Source organism: Spermophilus citellus (assembly GCF_964194105.1).
Source record: "Spermophilus citellus genome assembly, chromosome: 4".
NCBI classification, from domain to species: domain Eukaryota; kingdom Metazoa; phylum Chordata; class Mammalia; order Rodentia; family Sciuridae; genus Spermophilus; species Spermophilus citellus.
In genome coordinates, this window is record NC_138185.1 from 33,768,638 (window position 1) to 33,783,548 (window position 14,911).

Consider the following 14,911-nt stretch of genomic DNA (forward strand, 5'->3'; position numbering starts at 1 on the left):
TTACCTCCTGACCCAGTGTTCAGATGGGATCCTCCAAGGAACAGCTGTTAAAACCAGTTTGTTTGTTTGTTTGTTTTTTCGGAGTCACTGAGGAATGAGGTGTGTTGGGGACAATTGTGACAAGAGAGACATCTCTTTGAGGTTTCCTGTTTATGGGCTTGGCCAGCTTTCTGTCACTATAACAAACACTAGAGACAATCAACTTAGAGAAAAAAGTTATTTTGGTTCAGAGTTTGAGAGGTTCCAGTCCATGACCAGGTGAACCCATTGTTTTTAGGCCTCTGGTGGAGGGGCCAGATGGCAATGATTGGAGCATTTGACAGAAAAAAAACCCATCACTGCATGACTTCGAGAAACAAGAAACAACCGAGAAAGAAGAAGGGATTGGGCTTTATCCATTGATGACACCCATAATGACCTAAAGAACCCCCACTAGGGACCGCCAAGCCAGGGACCAAGCCTTTAACATGTGGGCCTTTGGGGGCATTAAAGAGCCAAACTGTAGTAGTTGTCACTAATCTCTTGCTTGGTTGTACTTTTATTCTCCTCTCTTTTAGTGATTTTTTAGTGACTGGAAGTCTTTTTAACTTTATATATATATATTTGGATCCTGTGCTGGGAACATGGAAATAACTCTAAATCTGCAAGAACACGGAGCAAGTAGGTAGTAAACCTCAGGATTCTCCACTGTTGAAAAAATTATCACGGGGAATTTTCCATAGCAGAGAGATGGAAATCATTGCAGACCTCTTCTTCTATCCTGGGTCTACAACATGCATTTTTCTGGGATGAGAAACACATGCGTTTGACTGAGGGCGAATTCAGTAGGTTTTTGTCAATGAGGCATGGGAAGGGAACAGTCCTTACTCTGAGCTCATCTTTTTTTTAAGCTGAGTGTGCTCTGGGAAGATGCAGGTGTCAGCGTATTTATATCTAACGGAGCCCACAGGGCATGCGGTGAGGGGAAGGAAGGCTGTTATCTGGTGGATGTACATTGGGCTGGGGAGCCACTGAGGTTGAAGAGTTCAGTTTATTGCCACCTCTTCACTTTGTGCTGCTTCGAGTTAGTTCACGACCTCCCGTAATTGTTCTTTTGTAAGGTACCCCATGTGAGATCAGAGACTCTGAAATCCACCTCCCTGGGTTTAAAACCTGGATCAAGCACAGTGTGTCTCTGGGGACAAAATTTAACCAGCCTGTACTCCAGGTTTCTCTTCTGCACAGTGGAAATAACAAATATACTTCATAGAATTCTTGTGAGGATTAAATGAGATAACACATTCAAAACACTCAACAGAGCACACGGTGTAAATGTTCCATGGGTGCTGGCTGATTTTAGTAAAAAGTCTTAATAAATTTGAATACATATTGTGTGGATTTGAACTATGACAGGGAGGTAGATTTCAGAGTCTCTGATCTTACATGGGGTACCTTACAAAAGAACAACTAACTCAACACAGCACAAAGTGAAGAGATGGCAATAAACTGAACTTTTCAACCTCAGTGGCTCCCCAGCCTAATGTTCACCCACCAGATAACAGCCTTCCTTCCTGTCGCCGCATGCCCTGTTGAACTATGACAGTTATTCAGATATTTCTAATTCATGTTCTCACTAAGTTGCTTAGGGCCTCACTAGGTTGCTAAAGCTGACCTCAAACTTGCAATTCTCCTGCCTCAGCCTCCTGACCCTCTGGGATTACAGGCATGAGCACCTAGCTCTATATCTTTTTATATTTAATTTAATTGAAAAACCAGGATCTCAAAGAAATGTCAGTATCTACAATCGCAGAAATACTCACAAGTTACAGATATGTTCTGTGATTGGAGGACAACCTACGAGTGAGTGTGTCCACCCAGATTCCCAGGACCTCTGGTCATAGATCATAGAGCCTGAACTAAGACAACATGTGATTCATGTGACCTGTGTCTAAATTGCCTCTGACCAATGAACCTTAAGAATGGAAGGCTGAGTGGAAGGACATAGTTTGTACTCAAACTAACCCTTTGGACAGGGTGGTCCAGATGGTTCTGGAGTATGAGATTGAATATTGATTTACCTTTGTGAAAACAAGTCCCATGTCTGATTTCTTTTGTGCTTCTGGCTGCTTTCAGCAAGACATCTTATGTTAAGAGAATGGCATTGGGGTTTCAATCAAGATGGCTTGAGTCAATCAGTTAGAGGACACTGACTCGGTTTCTCCACTGGTCAATGTCAGTGTTCTACCGAGTTCCTGGGATTATGCACCAACCATTCCACATAGTTTTGAGTGCCAGTATTATGCTCTGACACTGTTGTATTAACTCCATCTAGACATGCCTATTTAAATTAATAAGTTATTTTATTTGTTGTAAGGACAAATAGAAAATCTTATTGACTCTGGGAAAGAATGGCAAATATTTATTGCAATGTTGAAAGGAGCTACACATGGATGTTTACAAAATACATAATAAACTCTATTTAAAAAATGGAAGTAAAACGAGGGAAGCACTTAGAAGTATATCTTTGAAATGAATCAGCTTCATTCAAAATGTAAGTGGAAACATTGGGGTAGGAAAAAAATGTCATTTGCGGAATTATTTTAAATGATATCTAAATTTTTAGATTTAAAGTTCCGGATGGGAAAAAAAGACAATCATTGCTTTGAACTTCTTAGGAGAAGAAAATTTAAAAATTGGGGAAACAGGCTGAGAAATGGGCATAGCTACATTTAGTGATCCTTAGTCTGTGGCTTTATACAAAAAACGAAAAATGGTGGTGATGGTGGTGGGGGCTTGAGCCATATGAAATTGCTGTAATTATAGATAAAAAGTGGTCAAACATGGGCAGTTTTATGTAATCCAGCAAGGCAGTCTTTCTGAAAGAGCAACAGTGTTACTTTTGCTAAATTGTCCATCTAATGATAACAGTTTAGAATCTGACATTGAAGTGTGAACATAAATTAGCTTCTCGATTGTTAACAGCTATGATTTTACTCTAAAATAGCAGTATTTGCTGCAACATTTTATGAATAACATTAGAGACACTGTTACTTTCAATCATCTATATAGTTTCCTCTTGTTTAGTTATACACATTTAAGTGAGTACAAATATGATTTTTTGCTTAAAGGTCAGCTTCAAATTAGAGGTTGGAGTAATAAACTTGAAGTTAATTTTTCATTGTTTCTCATTTTATTTGTGAGTTATGCTGTGGATTTTTTGTTGTTGTTATGTAGGAAAGAAAGTGATTTATTTTGTTTCTTTTGCAGTATAGGATGGTAGTTATAAGTACAGACTTTGTTATTATTTAAGTTTGGATCTCAGTTCTATTGCTCCTCCAGCTGTGACTTGAGATGGGGAGTTAACCTATCTGTACCTTGTTTTTCACATGTATAAAAATGGATATGACAGTACTTCATCGAAAGGTTTTGGTAGGGATTACCCGAATGAGTGTAATGTGTTTGGTTCTGTACTTATCATGTTGGAAGCAAAGAGTATTTATTATCTTTCATTGTACTCTCCATTATGAAGCATGTATATGAGCCATCTGGAGAATGATTCCTTGTCTTTGAAAGTGAGAAATTGTACCACTTCTCTTGTAGTACCAGAAGTTCACCTGTGGGAGTGTCCCTTTGTCAACATAAAGTCCACTCCAGCCAGGTGACCCTTCAAGGTGAGGCCTTCTTAATCAGTTCATGCTTTGTGAGGATTGGTTGTTGGAAGTAAACTACCCCTGAGTGTTTATGTGGCTGGGAACCAGCCCATCTGCTGCTACCTTTTATGTGTCCTAGTTCCATTTCTTTTCAGGTGTGTTCTTTCCCAAGAAGCAGTTTGGCATAGCTATTCTAAGCCCCCATAAGTGCTGGATGCATCAGTGGATAGAAATGTACATTCTGTAATCCATTTTTTTTTTCCCAGCATGATTCTTTGAGCACCTACTAAGTGTCAGGCACTCTTCTGTGTCAGATATAGCACAGATAATATATAACCACATGGCAAGTCAGGTGGGCTGCTATAGAGAGTGAGAAGAGGATGGGAAGAGCTAGGGGAGGGAGTCAGAGTGGCTATTTTATGTAGGTGTTCAAGGAAGGCCTTTCTGATAAGCTGATCTTTGAGCAGAGATATAAAGGTGCTGGGGATCGGGCATTGTGGCTCTCTGGAGGAAGAATATTCTAGGAAAAAGAATTAGTAAGAGTGAAGCAATGTGTCTTCTGGAATGTTTTGATGCACAGCCCAGAGGCCAGGTGGCTGGAGCTGAGTCAAAGGGGGCGGGGAGACATAACATTCAATGATGTCAGAGCCCTGTGGAAGGCAGGGCAAATCATGTAGAGTTATTTTCCAACCGGTGTAAGGACTGTGGTTTTTCTCTGAATGAAATTTGAAGCCATTATATGATTTTGAACAAATTTGTGATGTGCATGGACTCATATTAAAAAAAAAAAAATAAGAAGGATCACTCAGAGTTCCAATGTGGACAAGATAGCATAGATTTTTTTTTCTCTCTGTTCTTCTTTGCTGAGTACCATGAAAAGTCTTGAAAGTAATGTAAGAGGCACCAGTATGGAACTCTGAAAGATGCCAAGAGGAAGGCCAAATGGATCGTGACCTCAGGACTCAAGGAGCAATGTGGTGGCATTGTATGTGTCCCCAGCAAACAGAAGAGGAGACCTACACCCACAATTTTACAACCCTGACCCCACAAAAGAAAGTGGTCCAGAGGAGCTCCCTCCTTCTGATGTCTCCATGGGAACCCAGCACCACTGGCGATGCGGTCATTGAGGAGCTTAGCTGGCAGTAAGTGGCCAGGGTCAATGTTCCATAAAAGGCACACCATGGGTGGGCAGAAGGGAGCTCATCACAATAAGCAGTCCAGCCTGAGAAGCCTCTTGTCCCCATAGGCCTGAGGCTCCTATCTGCTGCCCAGAGACACTGGGACTGGGACACCAGTAAGAGGATTCAACTGCAACCAGCACTTGACCCAGGAAACCTGTTTGTTCCCATGTGGAGGCCCCAGACTCCCCTCCATCACCAGAGACACAGGAGGGTCAGACTGACGACACCCCTCTGCCTCTCAGGCACAGGGACCTGTGGGCATCCCAGCAGCATCATGTAAACTAAAGAGATCAAAATGACATAGCAAAGGCTCTGGAAAATAAACTATCATTGGAACGACAGCCCATAAAAGTAGAACAACTCACATCACCAACTTAAACCAGGGTTATGGTCTGCTAAAATAAACAATGAAAATAAGATTTGGAGTCTTCTAACATAATAGATGCAAGGTCTAGTATACCAGTGACTGTGGCCCATCAGACCAAGCACCAAGAAAAGCACAGATGGAGTGAGAGAGGCAGCTGGAGCCAACTCCAAGACAAATCAGATGTTGGAACTTTATGAAAAGGGTTTTAAAGCAGCCACCATAAAAACACTTTATTAATCATAACATATTTGAAACAAATGCAATAGTCAAAAACCTTAGCAAATAAATAAAAGTCCTAAGAAAGAACTAAATAGGGTAAAACTGATTTTTTTTTTTCCCTACTGAAAGTCTTAATGGTCAAAATAAAAGAGCTCCACTGGATGGGCTCAATAATAGAGCAAAGTCAACAGAAGATACTGTTAGTGATTTGATCACAGACTGATAGAATGTATTCCATCTGAATGATAGAAATGAAATCCATTAAAAAATGAACAGATAGCTGGGCACTGTGGTGTACACATGTAATCCCAGTGGCTCGTGAGGCTGAGGTAGGACGATCTCAAGTTCAAAGCCAGCCTCAGCAAAAGTGAGGCTCTAAGCAACTCAGTGAGACCTTGTCTCTAAATAAAATACAATATAGGGCTGGGTATGTGGCTCAGTGGTTGAGTGCCTCAGAGTTAAATCCCCAGTACCTCCACCCCCCCCCCCCAGAAAAAACAAAAAACAGATGCCAAGGATCTATGAAACAATAACAAATTATCTAAAATTCATGTCATTAGCATTTTAAAAGAGTCCCAAGAATACTGGGCTGAAGAGTACTCAAACCAACCATGGCTGAAAACTTCGGAAATTTGGTGTAATACACAAACCTATAGATTTAAGAATCTGAGCAAACCTCAAACAGGATTTAATCTAAGAAAATCTCAGTCAAGATGTACCAGGTTTAAACTCTGAAGACCTAACACAGACAAAAAATAATCTTGAAAGCACAAAAGTGTTGTATTAATTATAAGGAAACACTGATTCAGATAATAGAGGCTTCTCATGGGAAAACAGGCTATAAGCTAATGGGGAATTTTTTATTGCTGAAGGAAAAGAACTGGAAGAAAGGAAAATAATGGAAGGAGAATAAATGTGAGTGGGCAATCCTTTGCCTTGTCCGTTTTTGCGAATCATATTTGACAGTTGAAACTAAGTGATATCACAGTCCGATATTCAATTCTATTTAATATGGTGGGGGTAGTAAAGGGATCCAAATATAAGTAAAATTATTTCCACACTCTAGTGAATTAATAAAATTTTGATACCTATAGTCTGTGGTAATCACATAAGAGCCAGAGAAGCTGCTAGAAAAATTATATAAATACTCATACTTAAAAAAAATAAAGAAATCAAAGCAGAATCCTAAAAAAAACTTTTCAAATAACCCTCAAAGAATTAAGAAAACTAACAAAAGGTATAAGCAGAAAATCCAGCAAAGATGATACACAGATGGCAAATAAGCCAACATCATTAGGCATTAGGGAAATGCAAACTGAGACCCCACTGAGGTACCACTCACATCTATCAAATGGCTACAATTAATCAGTGACATTATTAATTACTGCAAGGATGGGAAGAAACTAGAACCCTGGTACCTTGTTTGTGGGAATGTGAAGTGGTATAGAACTTTGGAGAAAAGTTTGGCAGTTTCTTGGAGTTACTTTATGACACAATAATTCTGTTCTTTTTTTTTTTTTTTTTTTTTTTTTTTTTTTGAGTACTGGGGATTGAGTCACATCCCCAGCCCTATTTTGTATTTTATTTAGAGACAGGGTCTCACTGAGTTGCTTAGCTCCCAGCTAAATTCCTGAGGCTGGCTTTGAACTCGTGATCCTCCAGCCTCTGTCTCGTGGGCCACTGGAATTACAGGCATGGGCCACTGCACCTGGCCTATTCTTAAACATAAATTCCAGAAAAATAAAATTGAAAAGGATGTTCATACAAAAAAAATCTGTACACAAATGGTCATTGCAGCTTTATATACAACAGCCCCAACCTGAGAACAGCCCACATGTTCTTCACAGATTGTAGGTTAAATAAAGGTGGTGTGTCCATACTATACAATACTAGCCAGCAATTAAAAGGTTAATATCCAAACCTAGATGGCTCTCTACAATGTTGAGCTGAAAAAGCCATTCCCAAAAGGTTGAAGTTTGTACAATTCCATGAACATATGAGTTTTGAAATGACAGAACTTTAGAAATGGGAAGATATTTGCAGTTGCTAGTCATTAGGCATAGGTACAGGCAAGGTGGGAGAGTGATTTGGTTATAAAATGAAGATGTGAAGTATCATTGTGGTGGTGATTCTGTCCCATGGTTAGACTGTACAGGGAACACAATAGACCTCCAGTGAGAAATAAATTGGTGTGTGATATACTGTTTGAAATTTGGTGTACATCTCATTAAAAATGTAATTGTTCATTTTCTTATTAATTTACAATGTAGCTCTGAGTTTCCCAGCAGTACATGCAAAGATTTCTCAGTGGTGATTAGAGCAACTAGAATAGCTTTTGCAGAGTAATGGCCACTAGAGCTGCTTGTTATGGTTTGGCTGTGAGGTGTGCCCCCAAAATCTCACGTGTGCAAGAGGGCTCAGAGGGTAAATGATTGGGTTGTGAGAGTCTTAGTTAGGGAGTTAATCCTGTGATAGGGATTAACTGAGTGGTAACTGAAATGGTAGGGTGTGGCTGGTGGAGGTGGGAATTGGGGTATGGCTTTGGGATATATGTTTCTATCTGGCAAATGAAAATCTCTCTCTGTGTCTTGATCACCATGATGTGAGCTACTTCCCTCTGCCACACACTTCACTATGATGTTCAGCCTCATCTCAAGTCCTCAGAAATAGAGCCAGCCTTCTATGGACTAACACCTCTTAACCTGGGAGCCCTCAAATAAACTTTCCTTCTCTACAGTTGTTTTGGTCAGATCCTTTAGGCACAGCAGTGAAAAAACTGAATAAAACACTGCTCCTATTTACCACCCCTGCTGAGACCTAGTAACTTTCTCCATTGTGTCACCATAAAGAAGACAATGCCATGTCTTCCTTGGGTGACCTCTCTATGAGACACAGAAGCAATAGCGTTCACAGCGTGTAGCCTCAAATAATTCTGAAACTTAGATAAAAGGCTCTTTTATCACTAGCAAATAAAACCACGTGAGCCAAGTATGCAATGGTGCTCTGGTGTCTGGTATGGAAGGTTGGTGACCTCAGTATTTCCCTTTCCTGTCGCACAACTGTTTGGTTTTGTATATCCTCCCATCAAGAGGTGGAGACTGATTCCTCAACTTTTGAGTCTGGTAGGTTGTCTGTCCAGGAGAAGGTGGTAGAAGTGATGATGAGTCATATTTGAGCCTAGACTTGAAGCAGCCTCATGTGCTTCAGTTTCATCCTGGGAATCCCATCTGTGTCCAGGGAACAGCTCAGGCTTGCTGGAGAGAAGAAAGAACCTGTGAAACAGCCGAAGTCATCCCGCTCCATCCAGCTCCCAGCTCCCACTTGAAAGGCAAGCTGATTACAGTATATGAGAGTGCCAAGCTGAGTTCATCTCAATCTAGCCCAGATCAGCAGAGGCATTCAGTCCATATGCTCATGAGCAATGATAAACCTTTATTACATACCACCGAGGTTTTCTGGTTATTTGTTACACAGCATTATTATTGTCATAAATAACTGTTATATCTCACTTCATCTACTAGAGAAAAATTGATTGGCTATATAGCCTGGGTTCCAGTCTTTGTTTTCATTCAACTTGTTTGCATGACTTTCATTTACCTCTCAGCAAGGCATGTGTAAAATGACAAAAACAATTTCTTTTTTGTCTAACTCACAAAATTGTTACAGTGAAATGAAATATTTATAAATGTATTTGTTACCCATGAAGCACAATGCAAATTTAGGTTAATGTAAACTGTCCACTTTACAAGAATATATCACCTTTCAGTTTTCTCCAATGCACTTGATCTGTCAGCGACTAAATAAAGCAAAGAAAAAAACAAACATAAATATTATTTCAGTGCCAAACTAGTGCCACTAATCCAGGCATGGTTTGATATTCTCTGATATGTTTACAGTGAATTTGAAATTAGCTGAAGAATAACACTTGTTTAGTTCTGGTAAAAATGGATAAAAGCATGGGTCTTAAAGTAGAACTAATCTTGATTTATTTGGGCATACTTTTTAGTTCAAGAATGTGGAGTATAAATGCCAGTCTTTAGGTACATCAGGGTGTGAACCACATAATAATCAAAAATTTGAATTTTTATTCTTATATTTTCAAAAGTAAAACATAAAGGGAAAGTGGTTCTCTTGGCTTGGGTATAAATTGCATTCTTTTCTTTAAAAAATTATGAATATTCCTAGTTTTCAAATAATGGCTCTTTTTAAAAATAATAATATGTAATTGTTATAAAATTTGAAACAGTAAATGGTAGGTAAATAAAATAAAATTTACTACATACATTTTTACCTAGAAATATGAACTTAACTTTAAGTAATGTATTTCAGATATCAATCGATGCATAGATGAGCAACTAAGAACAGAGCAGGGAGGAAGAGCAGGAGGAAAAGAATAACATTAAACAAAGACATGAGATGGGAGGGAAAGGGAGAGAAAAGGGAAATTGCATGGAAATGGAAGGAGACCCTCATTGTTATACAAAATTACATATAAGAGGTTGTGAGGGGAATGGGGAAAAAAAAACAAGGAGAGAAATGAATTACAGTAGATGGGGTAGAGAGAGAAGTTGGGAGGGGAGAGGAGGGGGGATAGTAGAGGATAGGAAAGGTAGCAGAATACAACAGTCACTAATATGGCATCATGTAAAAATGTGGATGTGTAACTGATGTGATTCTGCAATCTGTATTTGGGGTAAAAATGGGAGTTCATAACCCACTTGAATCTAATGTGTGAAATATGATATGTCAAGAGCTTTGTAATGTTTTGAACAGCCAATAAAAAAAAAAAGAAAAAAAAGTCAGCCTCAGGAACTTAGTGAGGCCCTAAGCAACTTAGCAAGACCCTGTCTCTAGATAATGTATTAAAATGGGCTGGCGATGTGGCTGAGTCATTAAGCACCCATGGGTTCAATCACTAGTTCCAAATAAAAAATTAAAAAGAAAAAAAAGATACATATACAAAGATAATGTAGAAACAATAATATGCTTATAACAACTGGAACCTATGATATGAAGTTATTTAATTAACATTTTTAGATTTTTTTAAATTTAATTTTTTTAATGTCACTTGAATTAAGCATAAAAATGAAGCTTAATTCAATCTAAATGGTAAGACTCCAGATAACAGTTTCACCATAGGATGTTCATTTTTTTAAGGATCCCTCTAAAATTTAATATTAAGTGGTCATGGATAATTTGAAGTTTAAATCATTGTTTATGTACCTAAAACTTTATCCATATTCATATCTAATTCTTGCTGTGAAAGATGAAGAAAGTAGAGTATGTAGGCTTCGTTTTTGACTTTACCATCTCATCTCCTGAATTACTCATTATAATACATTATATGGTTTTAAGATTTCTACCATCCTATGATGTTCTGTGATGACACTTCTTGAAATGGTTTATAGCTATTTTTCTCAGAAATATAGCAATCAATTAAAACACAAACTACTGAAACTCCTTAGTTATAGAAAGGCAAACCCAAACCCATTCATAATAGTAGAAATGCAAATTATAACCATACTGAGCTTCCACTTCTCTGTCACATTGTCAGTGACCTAAATTTTTTAAAGTATTTTTTTAGTTGTTGATGGACCTTTATTTTATTTATTTATATGTGGTGCTGAGAATCAAACCCAATGCCTCACATATGCTAGACAAGCACTCTGCCCCCAAGCAATAATCCCATCCCCGGTGATCTGAAATTTGACCACACCTTTTAATGGTAAGGCTGGAGAAGCAGGCCTTATCACGCATTGCTGGGAAGAGTGCAATTAGTTCCCTATTATTGAGGGTAATTTAGTAATAACTACCAGGACTATAAATATATGTATCTTTCAACCCAGCAATTTCTCTTCTAGGTGTTTATCCTTTTCGTGTATATCTGCACATGTACAAAATGACATATATACAAGGTGAATCATCTCAATGTTGCTTATAAAAGCCTAACTTAGAAGCAGTGTCAATGTTCATCACCAGGGAATAGGTTGAAGAAATATGGAATATTCATGCAATTAAATATTTTGCACCCAAGGAAGAATAGGGGGCAAAGAAGGGAAAGGAGAAAGGAGAGCTCTCTGTGTTGATGTAGAAAGATCTCTAAGACATAATGATCAATAAAATGTTCATGACCAGAAGCGAGTGGTACAGGGAATTAATAAGGATATATTTGTATTTGCATAAAGAAGGACATATATTAAAATAACAGGTGCTTGCCTGGGATGGGAGAGGACAGGACAGAAAGGGTACTATAGATTGTTCACTCCATCTCTTTAAATGGTTTTTATTAGTTAATCATTGGCTGTTACTTATTGCAAAAATAAAGTTAAAACATTAAGGGGATTCAATTCTCAACAGCACCCCTTTTCTCAGACTCCCCATTCATGACTTTAATTTGATTCACTTTTGGCTAACTGGATTTTGTCATATAGTTAATGTTAAAGAATTCATGAAAATTCTATTTACCAAATTTCTGCATGAATGAGAATATGTATCACAATTTTGTGTAGGAATCACTTGAAAACCTCTGAATTTTTTTGCTTGTATTTGATCACACCTCAAATTTTTATTAGCTTCATTCTCATATCTTCTAGAATGGGATTGTAGCATTTTTACCAAAGTGGAGTTTTTTGTATCTACTTTGGTTTTTTGTTGTTGTTGTTGTTGCTATTTGTTGATTATTGTTTAAGATGGAAGAGTTCATTCCAAATGGTTTGTATTCTCTAATCCTACACTGCAGGTTGGATTTCTTTTTAGTTTATATTTTAACATTGTATTATTTTAGAATTGTTCACTTTATCTCTTACTTTTCTTTGGTAGAATATATCCAGAGCAATATTTTAATTCTTGAGAGGTTTAAATGAAACTTTTCTCTAGGAAATTATTCATGTCCATATATGAATTATAGGTGAGGCCGTATATAATCCTCTTTTATATGAATTACATATAAGAATAATCTGAAGTTCTGTGCTTGTTTTAATTGTGTGAACTATGAAATTGGTGTTAGTTTCCTGAGCTCTCTATCATACTGTCTATCTTTTGAAATGTCGGTGTGATCTTTAATAGGGAAGTAGATGATTTTTAAAATCTGTATTGACTATGATATAAGCCTTGTAGATAAGATGTTCTGTGTGTAGAATGTTCAGAACCTTTTGCCAAACTTCTGTGAGTTTGCCTCAATGATGCTAAAACAATCAAATTGAAACAAAAAAGGGAGGGATATTGTGCAGATGGTCCAGTTTCTCTATATTTCTGATTATCCAAATGTTCTGAGAAGCAGAAACCAAGATGGGATTAAAGATGAAAATATTTTATTAGGGGAAATACCCATATGAGTTAAGAAAGGGGGAGACCTTAGGATATAGCTCCTTGGTATTGGTCAGTTAGCAAGTATGAAGCCATGAGTTCCATCCCAGCACTGAATAAAAACCAAACAAACAAGGAAATAAGATGCTGGGAGAAGCAGAAGAGCTTCCAGGTAGTATAAATTTGACCTCAGTGAAGGAGAGAAGGTGGGAAGACTGGTTAGAAGTGTCCTGGCAGATGACTTAAGCAAATTGAAGGAGGGTCCTTGAGCCAAAGTCAGCTGTCAGAGGAGTCCTGGCTGTCCCCAGAATGGACCAGCCTGACTCTGTCTGGTGGAATTAGTCATTGGCTGGACATTGATAGTGGTCATGGCCTTGGCATAAATATGGTGATGGCTTTTGGACTCAGCAGGATGAACCTCTTTGATCAACTAAGATCTCTTCAGGAACTTAGTTGGACTTCCAAAGTTGGACTTCCAAAGGCTTACACTGAGCCTCTTCTTGTTTTGTATTTGCTGTTGAATGATCTTATCCACTCCTATGACATGGCCTCTATCTCTTCTCAGTCTATAGTCCTGATTGTTATCTTATCTTCCTTGCCAAACCTAGGTTCCCATTGCCTTCTCCTATTCACTCTCAATCCTGCAGATTCTCCCAACTTGACACCTCACCACAAACTCCTCCCTCACTCTTTACCATGTCTTCATCGTCTTCCAGTAGTAATAGTCTTGAAGTCATCTGCACCCCTCCACCCCTCACCTCAAGTACCCAGCCAATTGGCCTGTCCTTTGGGTATATCTAGAATTTAGGGATCTGGCTCCTTCTCCCATTTCTATTGTGAGAATTCTAATTTGGTTCACAGGTTCTTTTTATAATTATATATTTTTAGATGGAGACTGTGGCTCTGCTGGGGTTTGGCTGATGTAGGCTTCTTCTGCTTCAGGCTCTGGGTGTGAACCAGACTTCTGGTCTTCCCAGCATGTGTTCATTGTGAGACCCAGGCTTGTGAGCCACCAGCTGCTTAGAGAAGGCTCCTCTCATGGATGGCTGAAATTCAAGAAAGCAAGACCACCTGCACAAGCACATTTGATGTGTCTGCTTATGTCGTGTTCACCAATGTTCCTTTGGATGAAACAAGTGACATGGTTGAGGCCAATATCAAAGGGTCTACTGAGAAGAATCCCAAAAGAAGTGGATACAGGGAGGGGTGACATATTGGGAACAAAAGTGCAATTGATTATTGCTTTCTATAAAAAGGAAATAATCATAAAAAAATCTTGAGATTCCATTGTATGTGTATATGTGCCTTTCATGCTGTATGTTTCCTTGTAATTGGGGGAGGAGATGGATTTTACTATTGAAATTAAAATGGAAACTGTAAGAAGGGTAATTTGAATTTATAGAGGAAAGGAGATTTATGGAGTTGTATGCTAATATGCTGAGTGGTTCCAACTTGTAAACAACTTTCACAAGTTTTCAGAAACTTATGGGAAATTGTCATTTTCATTCACATTTTTAATCCCTGACCTGTTTAAAGGGTAAAGTGTGTTGCATATGATGGTCCATATGTATAATCCCAGGTACTCAAGAGGTTGATGCAGGAGAATGGCAAGTTCAAGGCCACCCTTGGCAACTTAATAAGAACCTGTCTGAAAATAATAAAAAAAATGACAGGGGATGTAGCTCATCAGTAATAGAGCTCTTGCTCAGCTCAGTAATAGTGCAAGAGACCCTGGGTTTAATCCCCAGTACCAGTGACAGGGCAGGGGAGTGAAAAAAGAGCAAAGTCTTGTAATATTTTTTTCATCTTCAAAATTAGTTTTAACTAGCTTTATATGGGCAATATAAAATGTGCAATTTCGCCAAAAATTAACACATGGGCATTGAGTATATTAAGAAATGGAATCCCAGAATATAAATTTATAATTTTAAAGTGTTATATAGTTGACTACTACTTAGTATATGATTGGTGATATAGTGATTTGATTGGTAATTCATATTTTATTTTATATCTTACAACATAAGAGAAGAATTCTATGAAGCCAATTGTTGAGAAATCAAATGAGAAGCAAAGTGAATAGCTGTAATTTCAAACAATTGCTGCCTACCTTTCCCTATCCATACTGTCTTGTTCTCTCTCTTTGTGTATTTTTTTAAATTCCATATATAAATGAGATTGTGCAATAGTTTCATTTCTTTTTCTGCCTTATT

The 14,911-nt window shown here is 38.1% G+C and overlaps 1 protein-coding gene across 6 annotated transcripts in view; it reads left to right on the forward strand.

Annotated features, from left to right (window-relative positions):
* The window catches only part of PLCB1 (phospholipase C beta 1), a 718,158-nt gene that overhangs the window by 37,325 nt on the left and 665,922 nt on the right, over positions 1-14,911 (forward strand). The window lies entirely within an intron of this gene.